The following is a 19,858-nucleotide window of genomic DNA, read 5'->3' as shown; positions in this document are numbered from 1 at the left end:
TATGTGCCTACTTCTTTAAAAAGCTATCCGCTGCCATAGCAGAACCTCTAAGCATAATCTTTGAAAAATCTTTCAGGACCAGCTCCTTGCCTAACCTATGGTCACAAGCCGTGGTCATCGCCATCTTCAAAGAGGGAGACCCCAGCCTCGTTGAAAATTACAGACAAACCTCCTTATGCTGCATCACCTGTAAAGTCATGGAATCAATTAACCAATCCATCATCCTCCACTTAGAGACAAACAACCTACTCTCCAATACACAATTTGGTTTCAGAAAAAAACTATCCTGTAATCTGCAACTATTACACTGAAAAAACATATGGCCTACACAACTCGAACAGGGCAAAACAATAGACGCAATCTACATAGACTTCTGTAAAGCCTTGGATTCAGTGGTACATGACAAACTACTCCTAAAACTAAAATCTTATGGTATCTCTGGACAACTGCATAACTGGATAGAAGCATTCCTGTCAAACAGACAACAAATGGTCAAAATTGGGAGTGTCCTATCAAATCCTGTACCTGTCAATAGTGGTGTCCCCCAAGGCATACTCTACATAAATAACCTCTGTGATCATATTAAGAGCAACTGCGTTCTCTTCGCTGATGATATAAAGCTGTTCAATACCACAGAAAATACTGCTACCCTTCAAAAAGATCTTGACTATGTATCAGAATGGTCAAACAAATGGCAACTTCAAATCTCAACAAATAAATGCTCTGTCTTACATATTGGCAAAAAAAATATCAGAAAATAAAATACAAGCTGAATAGTCAAGACCTTGTTGATGATCCAAGCTCTGTCAAGGACCTTGGAATACTCATCTCTAATGATCAAAGTGCAAGAGCCCACTGTAACTACATAGCCAAAAAGTCATTAAGAATTGTTAACCTAAGCCTACATAGCTTTTTCTCTGGTAATATCACACTACTAACTAGAGCATAGAAAACATTTGCTAGACCAATACTCAAATAGACCTCATCAGTCTGGAGCCCATATTACGTATCTGATATTAGCACAGTTGAGAAAGTCCAGAAATATTTCACAAAAAGAGTTCAACACTCCTCTACTCATTGTAGAATACTTTATGCCACCAGACCTGAAATTCTAGACCTAGAAAATCTTGAATTACCCCATCTTCGGTCTGATCTAAGTATAGTATATAAAATCATACATTGCAATGACTTACCTATCAATGAATACTTCAGCTTCTACCATAACAACACAGGATCACACAATAGATACAAACTCAAGGTTAACCGCACCTAACTTGATTGCAGGAAATATGACTTAACCAACAGAGTGGTCAATGTCTGGAATACTCTACCTGACTCTGTGGTTTCATCCCCAAACCCCCAAAACTTTAACCTTAGACTGTCTACTATTGACCTCACTCCTTTCCTAAGAAGTCTGTAGTGGGCATGCATAAGTGCACCAACATGCCTACCATCCCTGTCCTATTGTTTCTTTTATTTTTTTTATTTTTTATTTTTCTTATATGTATCCATGTCTTCATAACTATGTATATACTTATACCTATTATCTTGTAAGTGATTGACAAATCAAATAAGGAAATAAATAAATACCTAGAATAAATCTATGTTTTGAAGAAATGGAGCTTTCATCAATCTATAAAAAGAAAAGAAAAAGAATAAAACCTCTTTTCCTTTTCATATTTAAACAGAAGGCTCCCTAGCAATTTTCACTGCTTTACATAAACTAGCCCTGAAATGAATGCACGGAATCTCTAGTAGTCTCATTGCACTCATTTTGAATATTTCAATAATTTAACTTTGCAAAGAGAGCCAGTTTGATGTAGTGGTTAAGGCATTGGGCTAAAGGCCAGGAGACTGTGAGTTGTAGTTGCATTTTAGGCATAAAAACCAGCTGGGTGATCTTGGGTCAGTCCCTCCATCTCAATCTTAAGAAGGAGGCAATGACAAGCCACTTCTGAAAAGAAGACCAAGTAAGACTTATCTAGGTGATCAACAGGAATCGAATACTGACTAGGAGACAAAAATAAAACTAAAACCCTAACATCTTTGCAAACTATAATCCAAAGGAGGAAAAATGGATAAAAATGGTTCTTCCTCTCCATAAATACCAATGCATCACCTCCATGCTTCAGCTGGCTTTAAGTATGAATGAATATAACTTTGTAAGTGCTCCACATGAAGGTAAAATGTATCATGCCTTAGAACAAAGGTGTCAAACTCACAACAACATGCTGTTGTCACATGACATATCACATTTTTCCCCTTTGCTAAAACAGGAGTGGGTGTGGCCAGCGCACGATGCATCCAGCCCTTGGGCCGTGAATGATGCTCTAAGACACCCCTGTCTTAGAGCATCATTCCTGTCATATATAAGATTTGTCTTAAACCTGCCACCTGGGCACCAATGAGTGGCCACATAAATAGATGAATATATATAGGTCCTTGGATTCTGTTAGAGTCTCCTAATCCAAGTTGCAAATGTCAGGATAGCTCATTTAGCAACTGCATCACTTAGCAATGGAACTTCCAGTCCTAATTAAGCTTGCAAATTGAAGATCACCTGTATTTCACCAAGCATAATGGCTACAACAAATATCCCAGATGTTGTGTGTTCCATGTCCACATCTATATATGTAATGACAGATTCAACAGAGATGTTGCTGCTTATGCATACACAAGACGATCCCTTCCTGATGACTTTAACAATGAAGCAAAGAAACAAGGAAGTCATCCCTTTGAAGCCGCTGTGTGATGATTTCAGAAGCACCATTTTGAGTGCTTTGCACAGCCCCAATGAATGTGATCTTTCATTTGGAAAGTATAAAGTATGGCTCTGAATTTATTGAGTATTATATTTTTCTCCTAATTGGAACAGTTTGCAGTTTCTCTCAATTTCTACTATTTTTTTTTCTTAATTCAGATGTCTGTTTCAAAGATTCCCATAAAAAATTGCTAGCAATTGTAGTTAATGAACTAAACCATAACCCTTTATTTATTCTTTATCGCTTTAGCCGTCTGTTTTCTAGTTTTATTACAGGAATGTAAATTAAACTACATACTATGTAGGATTCAACAATACTTCAGACATGAGATGGTCAGAACATGCACCATCACGAATGCAGCACTGACTTATTAAAACTGCTGCATCTTTTTTGAGGTTTGCAGAACATTGTGCTACAAGTTCTTCACATGTAGAAGCATCAGGCTTAAAGGTTTTAAAACAATAGTCTCCAAACAATTTTCACTATTAGAATTTCTGGATCTTCTTTTTATCCAAGACTAGCTCTATACCCATGCTTTGCTACAAAACTGTATGATTGGGCTTAGTTTTGGGGGAGGAAAATAAGGGGAAAAAATGTGCCTCTGCCTACCAGTATCCATCGGTATTCATCTGGCTAACACCCTGTCAATGTGTGAGAGAGTTGAGGGCTATTTGGAAACTGAAGTAGTATTTGCTGTGTGAACAAGGAGACAGCAAGGAGCCTGGGTGTGGCTTAGCTCAATTGTTCACAGCTGTTTGGTGCTGTGAAACTAAAATGGAAACTGAGACTCCTCTCCTCTGCCTGTGTTTTGCATTTGGAACATATTTCTTTTCAGGTGGGGAGGGGGAGTAGAACTCTTTAGCATCAGAGCATGTTAATAATAATATACAAAATACTAATGCTCTAATGGTCATTTTGAAAATTCCTTTCTTAGTGAGCACCTAGAAGCCAAGAGGAACATACATGCTAAATTTCAAGTTTGTAGGCTTTATGGTTCTGGAGATTTTGTGATGTTGCGTGGGTGGTATTTTGCTTTTATATATATAGAAGATGAGAGTTAAGGTAAATAAAATTTCTTCATGATCAGTAAATGAATTAACATTAAAGGTTAGGTTGTCTACTTGACAAAATTTGCTCCCTTTCCTCCCAAATGTACCCCTCCTATTTTTCTACTTCATTCTCAGGATATTTTGCAATCCTTTTCGTTTTGTTAATCAGTTTAGAGCACATTAAATTCCACACAAAATTGCAATATCAGCAGGACCTAGGCAATCTTCTCCCAATGAGATTTGGAGCATTTCCGGTTGGATAACTTGAAAGCTGTTTTCCACTTGTCAGTGCTGACACATTGTTATTGACCATCAAGATCACAGACTGTGTCCCTAGTTTCTAAGCTCCTGCTTGTAGCCTGGCCAGCTGTCAATTTGCACAATAGACAGTGCACTTGACTTTTGACCTGACTTTGACACCTTGACTTTGGCTTTTGCAAATGGAGTGTTTGATATTTGACCTTTAACTTGATCATTCCTGTGGTACTTCAGCTTTGGGGATTCATGATCTATCTGTGATATACCTCTGTCTTATTTTCTCCCAATAATGTCAGTTTGGCTGATTATAACGTATTTTGTACATGAGAGATAGAAACCTTGGCCAACGATTAGATTTAATAGTTCTAATAATTAGAATATCCAGAACTACCATACTATCTGTTCAACTTTCATTGGCATGGTTAAGGACGGACTTTTTCCAAGCCTTCCTGGAGATGTTAGTGGTTGAACGTAAAATCTTTTACATGCAAAATATGCACTCTGCTATTGAGTTGTAAGCCTTCCAAATTCAACATTATTAGTTTGGCAAATCGCACATAATGCAAAAGAAAATACTCTGTTTATACAGGAGAAAAACCAGACTTATGAAACATCATTTTTAGGAAGTTGGCAGTCCAAGTGCTCAGCAGAGAGAGATGATAAATTTACCATGATTTTTTAAAATGGAAGTTGATATTCCAGGAAATAAATATAATTTCTCAGACAGCACAAACCTGCCTTGAGGCCATTTTTAGCTCTCAAGCCATAAGTACTTTAATCCAGACTATATTGGAAGCAAGAAGCAAAGAGCTGAAGAACCAACAGGGACATAATATAGGTTTCTGTAGAAATGTTCCACTTTCAGATAAGACAAGAAACATTTAATGCAATGAGCAGAAGAGTGAGCAGAAGAATCATAGACTGTCACAAAATACAGAAATGGCTTTTCTTGAATTTATTTCAAATTCTGAATTAAACCAGACTTCTAGAACAGTACAATTGGAACAGTTTGCATCAAAAGGAAGTAAATCAGACCAATCTTCCAAATCATATTGGTGTGTATGTAATGGAAGTGTGCGTAATTTTCACAACAAAGAGGAATTGCAGCACATGTACATATCCTAGACAAGTGCTTTTCATCTCTTCTGAAGCCAAATGGTCAGCTTCAAAAGTCAACAATACACACGAAACCAAGAAACAATATCCATTATATAGATTAGTAAACAATCCTGGTAGGGTTCTCTTGGGGCACAAGTTATTCTGTGGGTAGCCTCACAGCAACACAACTTACATCACAGGATAACCTTTTAAATTAGGTCACTCCTGGTTTCAGTATGGAGGTTATTCACTACCCTCCCTACAGAATGTTCAGCAGATGCTAAGAATTTTTAAAAATTGGTTGAAATTTTTCCCAAAGAAATAAGACAGTATATTGCGATAAGGCAAAGATGTTGACACCATACATATACCATTACACACTTTGAGTCTCATCTCACACACCACGATGCATGTAAGTATTACCTAAATGAGTACAGTTGTGGAGTTTTAGTAGAAAGACTTGTGATTCATTAATGCTGCTCTATCCTTTGTGTCTCCCAGAGTGTATGAATGTGCCTGCAAATGTATTCTTTTTACCTTGAGTTTGATTTACATATGTCATCTCTGCATTAGCTATGCAGAAATAGTGAGAGTAGGATGCCTTCTGGCAGGGTGTTTACCTAACAACCTCAGAAATATGTTTTTCTCCAAAAGACCTTTGGCTTCTCTTAGAAGATGTGTAGGAGTAATTGGTTGGTAATAGCCCTGCTCAGGGACATTGCTTTATCAATGAAATTGTACAGCACAGCCCATGCAAGTGTGGCAGCTCATGGGTTATGGTTTTAATATCCCGTGTTTGGTCCAACCAAGTTGATCTGATGATTTTTAATTTTTTAATGTACATCCTATAAAATATCTATTCTATTTTGGGGTTAAAAACATATGCTTTAAGAGGAATCCCTGGTGCTCTCTGAGCTTGGCTGTTTTCTTGCAGATGTTTCATTACCAAACCTAGGTAACAAAACTAGGTTCAATGCACTGATGATGTTACCTAGTTTTGGTAATAAAAAGAAAACAAAAGCAAAAACAAGCAAGTTCAGAGAACACCAAGGACTCCTCATTTCAACTCTGAGCTACAAATATTCTCCTTTATTGGTACTATAAGCTTTATTAAAATCCAATTCATAGTCTTTTCCTGCATGGTCCACCACCACACTAATTTTTAATTTCCTTTCCATGACCTCTTTGTAGAAGAATTTGACTTGTGTTTTTCTCCTTTGAGTTTTTTGATCTCTGGTCTTTCTCCAACTTGCAATTATCTATAATTAAGATTTTTATTGTGGGCTTAGGTCATAAAACAAGAGCAACTTCTTGAAGCCTTGCTTTAGTAAAAAGATTGTAAGAGTAGCTGATGCTGGCTATGCACTATTTGCTATACAAAGTAATAAGTGTTTTATTGTTAATTTGCATCTGGCAGATTTTAACTAATACACAAAGTAATTAAGGAGATAATAACTAGGATGAGATTTATAACATTTTGCAGTCCTAAATTATCATTAAAATTGGTCTAAAATCAAAGAGGTTATGATTTTGAATTATTAACATTATCACCTTGAGGCAAGCTAAGGTGTTCTGATAAAGTACAATCTAGTCTATCATGTTGCAATGAACTGCTTAAATGCTCCAAGTTTTACCAGTTTTACTATTCATTAAAATCTTAAGTTCAGAAAATATGTAGTATTTTTATTTTCCCATTTCTGGGGTTATGATTTAATTTTTGTTGTGCAAACTATCTTATAATACCGCAAACTCTGTTATATTTGCACAGACATGATGCATGGATTACTCTAGGATATTTGAACTCCTAAACATTTGCAGGACATTTCTTTGTTAAGAACTAATGTAGTGGTACATTAGTAGCACACAGAAAAACAGGCACAGCAGTTAATGTAGCTTATAAAGTGGTAGTTGGCTAACTCCCATGTTACTCCATGCAAACTACAGGTAATTTACAGACTCTGTAAAATTCAAACTCAATTGTTGGTGGCAATATACGCATTCATGGCAATTTCATGGACTCATCCGTGAAGATTGTTGGGTGGTTGGTTTGGGTTTTTTTGAGTATACTTGGTGTGACATTAGTTTCTTCCAACAATTGACTTCCTTGACTTTCCAGTCTAGCCAGACCCCTACAATTGCATTTTATTACAAGAATTTCCCTCACCTCATCATTCTTTCAAAGACCCTTGATATGTATCCTCTTGTGATACATAGCAACAATTACTTTGAAGTAATGCAGACCATTTTTTAGCCATCACTAAAACCTCAGAAAGATACACAAAAAGTAATAAGGCAGTTCTTCAGCTTTTCATCATGTAATTGAAAGTTTTTCTTTTTTTCCCCATCTAAAATATATATTCTATTTTCTCCTTTTCTCCAAAGATTCTTGATTGGATCAGCTCAATTTAATTGTGAAAACAATTGATATGAAATCTATTTACTGGCCTACTGGTAGATAAGCAAAAATGTTTTAACTACAGTGCTGTTAGCAGTATTGAAAGACCAGCTTTCTTTGTTATTCAAAGTTAAAAAGTCAAAGGTTATGTTAAAAAACCAATAGTTCCAAAATATCTTTCTGCCTACCTGATATTTTATGTCAGCATGTGTCTTAGAGTCAGCATGTGTCTTAGAGTCAGTGTTAATTCCCTGCAGTTTTCATGACAAGATTTCAGAAGTGGTTTGCTATTGCCCAAGATCATCCAGTTGGCTTTGTGCTTAAGGCAGAGCTAAAATTCACAGTCTCTTGGTTTCTAGTCTGATGCCTTAGCTGCTACACCAAACATCCAAATGCCTTCTTATTTGGTCTAGAGGACATCAATGACAATGATGACATCACAACTGTCCGCAACGTCATCAAGTGATTATCAAGCATCAACCATCTCCCCTGATGAAATACTTGACATTTCCTGCATCGGGGTTTCCCGCATCGGCCCAGAGTTCAGAAACAGAGATGGCTCTGTGCCCCATGCTTCTGCAGGGTCATTTGCAAAAATGAATCAAGCAAACGTAAATTCATTTATATTATAAATTCACTTGCCAAAAGCAACACCAACCATTAGAACCTCAGTTCTCGTCCTGACCTAATCATACACTAACATGCCCGCTCCTGTTTACTCTGCACAGAACTCAAAACACATTGAGACAATGGAGAGAAGGACCTGTACATTGACTGCCGTACTGACTGTATCAAAAGTTAGTCACACAACCAGGGACTTCCGGTTTGAGCTTCTTCAGAAACAGGCCAAAACCTCGTCTCTCCAAGGCTTCAATCCGTGTTCACCGCTAGTGCCCCGAGCCAGCTGGTTTTGGGGCTAACCTACCCGTAGAGGTGGTGAAGAGGGGGGAGACTGCCAGCAGGGTTGAGGAGAGCCACATCTCTCCTCCCCAACTGGCTCCCTTTCCCGAAGGCGGTTGTAGCAGTGGTCAGAAATGGCCACCACAAAGAAAATCTCAACCAGAAAAGAATGTGCAGGAGGAAGAAAAGAAGAGAAAATTTTGGTTGACCAGGTCAAACTGCAAAAGCAACAAATAAGGTACCCTGGAATTTAAACTTAACAACATTGTTCCCAAAGAAGATTTTGAAGCTGCGAAGGAGAGAGAGAGAAGGGAAAGGATTAGGTTTTTTTTTCTTCCCTTCCTTTTACTGATTGCTAAGAGACTTAAGCAAGAAATTGAAAAAAAATCCACTTTGACATTAATAGGCATCTAAGCTGAAAATAAAAGTCAAAGTGATAATAACAATTTCTGGACATTTAAAAGTTTTTAAAAGCAGGAAAGGAGAAAAAAAAAGAATAAAAGGGCAGGATGTGGAAAAAATGGAGGAGACTACCTGGAATTAAGGAATGGAACTATAATTAAAAGGAACTTACAGTGAAATTTTAACAAATTCCTCAAAGATACATTTTAATTGAAACTTGATAACAAAATAATAGAACCCCAGGAAGAGAAAGTGGAAAAAAGAAGCAGAAAGAAACAGCCTTGGATTATTTGGATTATTTGCTGATTTTTGGTTTTTGCATTTAGATGACTAAAATTAATCGGGTGGTTGTTTAAAACTTTTTTAAATGGTATCACTCTTAGAAGAACTGAAAACGGAACTTAAAAATGGAAAGAAGATCACAAGAAGAGAGAAGTTCTTTTGGCTTCATGTTTCAATTCTTAGAAATGGAGATCTGGAACTATGAGAAGCAACGAGAAAGAACAAGAAGATTGGGACAAAGAAGAAGCCATCTTTAATGATCAAATAATTTTAAGTGGGGGGGGAGGAAAAGGGGGGAAGAGAGTGAAAGGTTTAAGACTAGAAAAAACAACCAAAAAGAAGAACAATTTGAAAGATAAGTATAATATTAGAAAGCAACAGAAGAGGGGATTACAGATGAGAGAGTTAGAAGTAGTGAGATGAGGGGGTAAAAAGGGGAGGGAGAAGAAGAGGGGGAAGAAGGCAAGGAAAAGAAGTTGTAAAAAAACAGAAACAAGAAATGGAGAAACAGAGAAAAGATATAAGGATTGTAACCATAAGCTTGTTTAGAGATAATGGGTGAAAATTTAATTGCAGAAGGGATTCTGCAAAGGTACATAAGATAGCATAGTTATATTACAAATAGAAATAATTTTAGAAAATATGATGATGGATAAAATATTTACTGTAATGTAGTGGGATGTTTCTTAATAAATAAATGAATTAAAATGATTGAGAAAATTAAAAGGGAACATATTTAATTATTGGTAATGATTTATAAAAATATAAGTGAGAAATATGGAAAAAAAGAATTAACTATGGAAAGTTTATAAGTGTTCCCAAGGAAGTATGATGTTTAATTGAAAAGAAATGTTAAAGAAGTTAAGATTTTAACTATTCACTGGATGCAATACTGTTGAAGACCATTACAACATAATTTTACTTGAAGTCAAAAGAGTCATCAAACTATATGTACCAATAACAACTCCCAAAACAAAAACAAAAAACAGATTACCCATAACAATAAGGAAACATCAATCCAAAAAGAGACCGCTCTGGCAGAAAAACAAATCTGGTCACGTTGCCAACTTCAAAAGCCGATACAAAATTTTATGCCACCAGATAAAGACTGAATGCACCAATGAACACATTAAACAAGAGGAAAACCTTCTACGCACTAATTCCAACCACGCTTTTTACAATTTTGTAAACAACAAATTAAAAGACTCAAGGTCCATCCCACCCCTGATAGGACCTAATGGTAAAGACTGCAATGACAAGACCATTAAAGCCAACATCTGTAACACATTCTTTGGCTCAGTATTTGTAAACAGCAATGGATCATGCCCAGTATTTTCTAGTCGAACCACAGACAACTACAATGATCTAATACATATTGATTTTACAGAAAACAATTTTGAAAAAGCACTACGTAATCTAAAACCATCCCTATCTATTGGACCGGATGGAATATGTGCCTACTTCTTAAAAAATCTATCCACTGTCATAGCAGAACCTCTAAGCATAATCTTTGAAAAAACTTTCAGGACCAGCTCCTTGCCTAACCTATGGTCACAAGCCGTGGTCATCCCAATCTTCAAAGAGGGAGACCCCAGCCTTGTTGAAAATTACAGACCAATCTCCTTATGCTGCATCACCTGTACAGTCATGGACTCAATTATTAACCAATCCATTATCCTCCACTTAGAGACAAACAACCTACTCTCCAATACACAATTTGGTTTCAGAAAAAAAACTATCCTGTAATCTGCAACTCTTATGCTGCAAAAATATATAGATTACACAACTCGATCAGGGCAAAGCAATAGACACAATCCACATAGACTTCTGTAAAGCCTTTGATTCAGTGGTACACGACAAACTACTCCTAAAACTAAAATCTTATGGTATCTCTGGACAACTGCATAACTGGATAGAAGCATTCCTGTCAAACAGACAACAAATGGTCAAAATTGGGAATGTCCTATCAAATCCTGTACCTGTCAATAGTGGTGTCCCCCAAGGCATACTCTACATAAATAACCTCTGTGATCATATTAAGAGCAACTGCGTTCTCTTCGCTGATGATATAAAGCTGTTCAATACCACAGAAAATACTGCTACCCTTCAAAAAGATCTTGACTATGTATCAGAATGGTCAAACAAATGGCAACTTCAAATCTCAACAAATAAATGCTCTGTCTTACATATTGGCAAAAAAAATATCAGAAAATAAAATACAAGCTGAATAGTCAAGACCTTGTTGATGATCCAAGCTCTGTCAAGGACCTTGGAATACTCATCTCTAATGATCAAAGTGCAAGAGCCCACTGTAAGTACATAGCCAAAAAGTCGTTAAGAATTGTTAACCTAAGCCTACATAGCTTTTTCTCTGGTAATATCACACTACTAACTAGAGCATAGAAAACATTTGCTAGACCAATACTCAAATAGACCTCATCATTCTGGAGCCCACATTACATATCTGATATTAGCACAGTTGAGAAAGTCCAGAAATATTTCACAAGAAGAGTTTTCCACTCCTCTACTTGTTGTAGAATACCTTATGCTACCAGACTTGAAATTCTAGACCTAGAAAACCTTGAATTATGCCGCCTTCGGTTTGATCTAAGTATGGTATATAAAATCATACATTACAATGACTTACCTGTCAATGAATACTTCATCTTCAACCATAACAACACAAGAGCACAGAATAGATACAAACTCAAGGTTCACCGCACCAAACTTGATTGCAGGAAATACGACTTCAGCAACAGAGTGGTCAATGTCTGGAATACTCTTCCTGACGCTGTGGTTTCTTCCCCAAACCCCCAAAACTTTAACCTTAGACTGTCTACTATTGAACTCACGACTTTCCTAAGAAGTCTGTAGCGGGCATGCATAAGCGCGCCAACATGCCTACCGTCCCTGTCCTATTGTTTCTTTTATTTTTCTTATATGTATCCATGTATTCATAACTATGTATATACATACCTATTATCTTGTAAGCTATTGACAAAGCAAATAAATAAATAAAATGTAGAGATAGAGACAATCATGCACACCCAAAGTATACACACATTCAGTGAACTTTTGTAGTTTTCTTCCACATAAATTACAGAGTTTATTCTGTGAAAAGTGGGAATGACTTTGAGAAAAACCAAAAGTCTTTGGAATTTAACATAGAAATATTTTTTCCTGCTTTCTTCTCACAGACTCTTTAAATATTTCCATCTCATTTGAAGCTTATCTTAAGAACTGTGTGGGCTGAGATTCCTCTGTGCTGGATATATGCTTTCTTGTCCTGTAGTATCTCCTATAGATGAATCTGTAAGTTAAAAATAAGTGACAGCTTCCATTTAACACCCACGCATAATGATATGACCCACTGCCAAAAAGGTTAATCAATAAGTGCCAGAATACTTTGCCACTGGATGTGGTAGCTACATTGGTTACTGACTTGGACTGCATTCTTAAAAGTTACCCAAACCCATTTTATAGAAGAGAAATTTTAAACAGCTACTAATCATTAATTGTATTCTAATTATTGCTAATAATTCTAAAGTCTTCAGACAACTGTTGGTCACTCACATGTATCCTTCAGGAAAGAATAACGTCCATCTCTGAAAAAATTCAAATTATCTTTCATGTGATATTTGTGGTTGTTTTTATATGTTACACTGGGCTTTAGGAAGTAACAAGTCTAACCTTCATTCTATGCATGATTAATGATACCAAACAATTGTGTTTTTAAAGAGAACAAAGGTAGACTACCCAGAGATGAGAAAAGTAATTACTGAAAAGTTTTCTATTAGATATTGAGAGTGTGGGCCAAACTTAATTGATTGCTTTAATTTTGTACACCATCCTATATCATTTATTTAAATGGTTCAAAACACATACAAATTGACTCAATAAATATGGGTGTAAGATAAATAGGATTTATGAAACTACATTGAAATTGGAATAGATAGAAAGGTTAGCATGATTTTGGCTGTGTAGGAGACATTTGCAAGGAACATGTTGTGATGTGAAAATACAGATATCCTTTGGAGATTAGAGTACACAACTTTGTGTACCATAAAGGAGAGACAAAAGCAACATGAATAAAACATAAGGGAAATAAATGAAAAATAAAACTAATTAAAATTGATATTACTGTACTTGCAACTAAATTAATAAAACTGAAGATGAATTGATGTAGAAGATATAAGTATGTTTCATACCTTCACAATTGCGACCCCATCATAATATTATTTTTAATATCCCACATGCTTGTTAGAAGTGACTATTTAACCTGGCATGAACTGGGGGCTACATTAGGATGATAATGATCAGATACATGAATTTTCTATATGAAAGCCAAACTTGCAGAGTATACTCATTTATGAAAGCAAAATCTGTGTCACACGTGCTTTGAAAATGCCTGTATGTACTCAGTGGTGATAGGCATTCATAGCTCCAATTCTCATTAACTTTAATTGCTCTTTAATGTAATAATTTTCTTGCAAAAATATTTTTTTTTTATTAGAAGCATTTTTAAAAGAGTAACAATACAAATTTTGAAAGGGAAAAATAAGGAAAATACAGTAATAAATATGTGAGAAAAAAATAAAAGGAATGGAGAGGAAGGGAGAAGAGACAAAGGGAAGGGAAGGGAAAGGAAAGGAAAGGAAAGGAAAGGAAAGGAAAGGAAAGGAAAGGAAAGGAAAGGAAAGGAAAGGAAAGGAAAGGAAAGAGATAAGACTTCTAATCTTCTTAACAGTAGTTACAAGCACTCCCCCCCCCTCTCTTGTTATGACATAATTTCCTTCTTTTCATGGTCTACTCTTTCTAATCATCAAACTCATATATCACAAGTTCATTTCTCTCTCTTTCTCTCTTTTAAAGCAAAACATCCATAAGGGATATAATTATGGAAACCCAGAAATCTCTAACAAAGTTGCAACAGTCTTCATTGATAATGATGCTTTTTGGAAACAGCCCAGTGTCTGTTTTACATTATAAACTGTTTCAGGATTTTATGTAAATGTATGTATTTCTATGTTATCCACGGCATTTTGTTGACTTCATTTTTATAAACTGATCTTAGACTGTAATAAAACAAAGACATACAAATGCTCAGTGGCATTGATTCTTCTCCACCAGCATCTGAACTGAAATCCTGAAAGCAAATTAGTGAAATCTTGCTAAATAAACAAATGAAACACACTTTGGGGAGGGAGGAATCAAACAATTTCTCCCAGAGGAAAAGTTGAATAATTTCTGGATTGTTTAGAGAAATTGGCTGAAAACTTTCCTTCCAGTTCACCGTCCAGAAATAAGGTGGACAGAAGGACATAAGCATATGGTTCCATTTACAAGCAACAGTTTTGAATATCCTTTTGATCAGACCCCAGCTGATAATGAAGAGAGAAATAATATCCTATTCCATATGGCATCAACAGCAGGAGTGTTATGCAGTGCTGGCATTAGGATTGAAGAATTATTTCTAACAGAAATAAAAAAATACCCAATTATATAGCTAACCCTAACAATCTGAACTGATCTCTCCACACATCATCCTTAGTGAAGCATGCAAACCAGTGTCTGTATTTCCTGGGTCAGATGAGGAGAGCACATCTTTCTCCTTCTATCCTGGCCACTTTTTACAGAGGCACGATTGATCACATTTTAACAAACTGCATCACTGTTTGATTTGGTGGTAGCAGTGCCTCAGATAGAAAGTCCATATAGAGAGTGGTAAGGACAGCCGAGAAGATTATAGGAAGCTTGCTTCCTGTTATAAGCAGGATACTGCTTATAAGTGCTATGTGCTTAGAGCTCAAAGCATTGTTAGAGACTCCACACATTCACTTTATGGTCTGTTTCTATTGCTTCCCTCTGAGAGGAGGTTTTAAAGTATTTCTAGCAGGACTATCAGATTCTGTAACAGCTTTGTTCCCTATGCCATCCGTCTGGTAAACTTGCAAGATTCGTTTTTCTCACCACGTACATGTATACATCCGAACTAGTGTTATTTCTCTATATAGTGAGAAATTTCTCTAGTGTTATATAATATATAGAATAGAATAGAATAGAATAGAATAGAATAGAATAGAATAGAATAGAATTCTTTATTGGCCAAGTATGATTGGACACACAAGGAATTTGTCTTGGTGCAAATGCTTTCAGTGTACATAAAAGAAAAGATACATTCATAAAGAGTCAAGAATCATCAGGTACTACACTTAATAATAGTCATAGGGTACAATAAGCAATCAAATCATACTAGGAAACAGTCAATATAAATCGTAAGGATACAAATGACAACATTACACTCATACAGTCACAAGTGGGAGGGGATGAGCGATAAGGAGTGATGAGAAGATTAATAGTAATAGTAGTGCAGACTTTGTAAATAGTTGGACAGTGTTGATGGAATTATTTGTTTAGCAGAGTGATGGCATTCAGGAAAAAACTGTCCTGGTGTCTAATTGTTTGGTGTGCAGTGCTCCATAGCTTCGTTTTGTGGATAGGAGTTGAAACAGTTTATGTCCGGGATGTGAGGGGTCTGTAAATATTTTCACAGCCCTCTTTTTGACTTGTGCAGTATACAGGTCCTTTATTTATTTATTTTATCATTTATTTATTTATTTTATCATTTATTTATTTATTTTATCATGCTTATGTAGTGTATATTGGAGGTGGTGACCCTTTGAGGGCTGTATACAATACGATTAGTGTACATTTAAAGTGACAATAAAGTTATTCTGAGGTTTATATCTAAGCTCAAATCTGTTTTACAACATGGTGCTTTCTGGAATAGCTATAGTTGTTTTCAATATTTGATTTAGACAAGTTGATCTATTAGGATGTTGAGATAGAACATCATTGCTCATTCCTGAGAGCACAGTTTTTGGTTTTTTAGGTGTCTCAAAGCACCAATCATACAAACACTAGTTAACTGCTGAAGAATCTGATTTGAAAATAATGATTAATTGTACTGTGCTGCCAGAAAAACAAATGTTAACAAGAAGTGCAAATATACTACGCCAAAGTACTTAGGTGTTGATGTACTAGTTTGTATTGTGGCAGTTAAATTATATTTTTGACTTCCCTCCACCAAAAGGAATTTTCAAGTATGTAAATCTCTAATAATTCTGCTGTCTCTTCTCTTGAGTAATGAACAGAAAGTTCAAAAGAAAACTAATCTGTGTCAATAGGAATTGTTACCGTCATCTGAAAAATACAAATTGTTTTTCCACCTCAATCCAGGGATGCAAAAAAAAAACAACCCCCAACCATTCAACAACCTATATCTGGAGGAGGAACTAATCCATTGAAAAGGAAGAAAATGTATAATGTGAAGATGAAAATTGTTACAGAATAAACATTTAGGTAAAAAATTATTGGTCTTGATGGACAAAAATAAAATGTTATGGTTTGTGTAAATTCGTGGAAAAATAAATTCAGAGAAGGGAGATTTGTATTAGGATGATTTCAAGAAAAAAATATAGTTGCTTCAATTCAAAATCCTCGAAATGATAGCAAAAAAATTAAAAAAGAAACTATATATATGCATACACACACACATATACACACATACACACACACATATACACACACACACACAAACACACACACACACACATATATGTATGTATGTATGTGTGTGTGTGTATGTATGTGTATATATATATATCTTCTTGAACTCATAGAAGAAGCTTTTCTGAATGTGTTTTTCCCCAAATCTTAGTGAATCAGGTTTACCAAAAGAAATGTTGAGAAACTCTCCCCCAAATGGTTCTATGCTATTATTTCTCTCTATTTCAGAAGCATAAATATCCTTAGAGAAATAATATATATTTTATATGATCTATTATTCTTCTGTTCAGAAAATGAACTGAACAGTAGACATGCATTGGATGTCTACTTCTTTATTAAGGAAACTATTAAAGTAAAATTTGCACCCCTTAGGCAGAGCATTATTTATTTATTCAATTTATATATAATCCAATAATTATAAGATTTCATAGAGAAATCCTTGGCTCAAAAAGATGGAGACTGAATTTCCTATTATTAGTGCAAGAAGATGTTAAATTTAAATACCAAACTGAGTTTAAATGCTTCTTTCAGATTAATTTAAATCACAGCAGGACAGCTAAAATGCCATAGAAAAACCAAAGGATGTATTGTGAAACCAAATGAAGGTTTTAGAACCAAGGCATTAGAAGAATCCATTATTGGATCTAGAACAGAAGCTTAAAAAGATTCATAATTGCCTAGATTTCATAAATAACTAAAAAGTTATTTATAGGATTTATTTAAAACATTAAATTTGTGAAACAAATATTTTGAGAAAAGTAATAAAGCAAACAAATTGCTTGCCTATCTACTACTACTACGAAGAACAAAAACTTATAACAGTTTTGGATGAGAGTTGTTTTTTTCAAATATTAATCTTGATTATATGGAAAGCAGACAAGAAGAATATCTTTTTCTTTTTTTATTAATTCTTATTATATTTTGCTTGGAAAAGGAGGGGGAAAGTGAAAGCAGAGAAACTTTGTAACACTGCCAACTAGAGGCTTGGAAATATTCTATTTCTCTTTTGACCAGACAAAACTGAGAAAGAACTGAGACTTCTTTTCAAGGACATTGCCTGTTTGATAAGATAGAGGGAAGAGCATGGGAAAGTATTATTGCAGGTGCTCTTCTGGGTTTCTATCAACAGCTGGAATCTGGTGTTGAAGCTTATAGGAAAAGAAAAGGTGATAAGTCTCTGGAGAAGAGCCTTGGATAATTAAACAAAGTGCACTGTGCTCTTTTTATTTTTTCTAAGCTGTACTACCCCTCCTCATCAGTTTACTTTTTGTAATAGCTATTTCGATTTTTGGCTCTTCGGAACTTGACTTTCTTTTTTCTTGTTTTTGGAAGTTAAATTTCTATGCTTGCTTTTTATTTTAAAGGAAAAGCTTTAGTATGAATGATCCCCTTCCTTTTCTTTTTAAGGGAGTAGCCTTTTTCTCTCTCTCTCTTCCTGGTATTTTTGTCTTTCTATCTACCTTCCATATTGGGGTTTTTTTTCTGGGCTTCTATTTTTCTCTTATGCATCCTTTTATATTTGAGACCTCTTAATTGGATAAGGTGTTGAAGAACCTGAAGATTTTTTCCTTTCTTTTTAAAGCTTTTTATTCTTCACTTTTCCACCTTTTTTAGGATTTTACAACTTTTTCTATTTTTTGTGTGTGTTTATGGTCTTTTCCTTCATTTTTGAATTTTTACTGTTATCTAACCAATCAATTGGATTAAGGTATGGAAGAACCTGAAGAAATTTTTTCTTTTTAAATTATTATTACTATTTGGCTTCTTTTTTCCTACTATTTTTATTTGGTACTGCAATTGGTTATTTCACAATTGGATTAAGGTCTAGAAGAACCTGAAGATTTTGAATTGCTCAAAATGAGTAGGAAATTAACAGCTTCTGGTTTCTCAACTTCTACTTCTTCCTCTCCACCATCTGGAGGACAATGTTCAATACAGACAATGTTAAGGCAAGAAAAAGAACAAGAAAAAATGACCCAAGAACAAGAAAAGATGATTATGAAAGGAATTCAAAATATTCAAACAAGATCAGAGAATATTGAAAAGAGAATAGAGAACATTGAACAAAGAACAGGGAAAACTGATGAAAAAGTGGAGAACATCCAACAAATGATGATGAAGTATGATGAGAGATTCCAAAAGATTGAAGAAGATAAACAAAGAGACAAGAAGATTGGAGACATTGATAACAGATTAACTGTGGTTGAACAAGATAAAAGTGGTATGCTGAGATGGGAGATGGATAGATCAGAATTCTATCTTAGATTCCAAAATGTAGAGGAAGAAAAAGGACAAAACTTAGCTGAGATAATGATAAAAATACTGGCTGAAGCTTTGGAAATAAGAGACAATGATGGATGGAATAGATGAGGTTTATTGAGTCTTCACAAGATGTGCAATGAGAAATAGCTTACCAAGAGAAGTTCACATCAGATTTACAAAGAAAGCCATTAAAATGCAAATTTTGCAAGTGGCAAGAGAGAAAACATTGAAATACAAAGATAAGGAGATTGTGGTCTTGAAACAAATACCCAGAAGAGTAAGAGAGATGAGAACAGAATACCGATTCTTGACCAAATTGCTACTGAAAAAAGAGGTGAATTAAAGATGGCTGATTCCAGAGGTTTAATGTTCACATGGCAAGAACAGAGATATAGAATTGACTCAATTGAGAAAGCTGAATCATTTTATACAGAATTTTTCAGAGGGAAAGAGGAAGAGGCAGAAAAAGAAATTTCACTAATTGAACTCCAAGAGGACTGCCAAATGATGACTGAAAAAGAAGAAGGTGCAGTAGGTGGAAAGGAGGAAGCCAAAGAACAACGTGAACCAAGATCCACGAGAGCTGTCAAACCTAACTACAAAATATAACCATGGAAGAGAAAAAATTGATTACAATTAATATAAATGGACTTAATTCAGCCATTAAAAGAAGGAAAACCTTCCATAAATTAGAGAAATTAAAATTTGATATAATCTGCCTACAAGAAGTACATATTAAAAAACAATATGAACAACTGTTGATACAGCCAAAATTACTTCCTTGATACAATGTAAGAAAAGAGGAGTAGTTTTATTCATTAAAGAGACCATCCCAGCGAAATTGATTTATACTGATGATGATGGAAGAATACTAATGGTGG

The sequence above is a fragment of the Pseudonaja textilis genome, chromosome 4 (assembly GCF_049901715.1).
Source record: "Pseudonaja textilis isolate UNSWEBS1 chromosome 4, rPseTex1.2, whole genome shotgun sequence".
Lineage (NCBI taxonomy): Eukaryota > Metazoa > Chordata > Lepidosauria > Squamata > Elapidae > Pseudonaja > Pseudonaja textilis.
This window is presented reverse-complemented; position numbering follows the sequence as displayed.